The sequence below is a fragment of the Bison bison genome, unplaced genomic scaffold, assembly GCF_000754665.1.
Source record: "Bison bison bison isolate TAMUID 2011002044 unplaced genomic scaffold, Bison_UMD1.0 scf7180017864349, whole genome shotgun sequence".
Classification (NCBI taxonomy): domain Eukaryota; kingdom Metazoa; phylum Chordata; class Mammalia; order Artiodactyla; family Bovidae; genus Bison; species Bison bison.
This window is the reverse complement of record NW_011494921.1, coordinates 6,277,564-6,278,216: the sequence shown is the minus strand read 5'-3', so window position 1 is coordinate 6,278,216 and position 653 is coordinate 6,277,564.

The following is a 653-nucleotide window of genomic DNA, read 5'->3' as shown; positions in this document are numbered from 1 at the left end:
GTTACTTGAGATACTGTCTCCTGGACTTTAGTTGTCAAAATTTCCCTGGAATAAGACTGAAGTCTCAACTTTCAGGTTGCGTGTACTTTCTCAATCGGCACTCGGGATCTTCAGTTGCAGCATGAGAACTCCTAGTTGTGGCATATGGAATCCAGTTCCCCGACCAGGGATTGAACTCAGGCCTCCAGCCACTGGACCACCAGGGAAGTCCCCTAAATGAATTTCTTTTGATCTCTAGCAAACTTTGGGATGCTTCAGAGGGCTTCTGAAACATCTCAAAGAGAGATACTAAACTAATGAGGCTTATGTAGTATTTTAAACTACATGGGAAACATTGTCACTGATGATAAACCTTCTTAGGTTTTATCGTGTGGGTATATGTTACTAATATAAAATTACTAAACTTTGGATATATCCTAGTATATTATCAATCATAAATCTAATTCTTGTCTCAATATACTGTGTGTCACAGACATAACCAAATTTCCTTGTCAGTTGTAATTAGATCTTTAACCATCCCATTTTCAGTCTTTTGTCGTTTATATAGACAGTTATTAGTTTGCTCTGATGCTTTAACAAAACTGAAGACCTTCAGAAAGATTCATAAAAAGGACTTTTTGACAATATAGGCATCTGATAACTTTCTTTTTTTT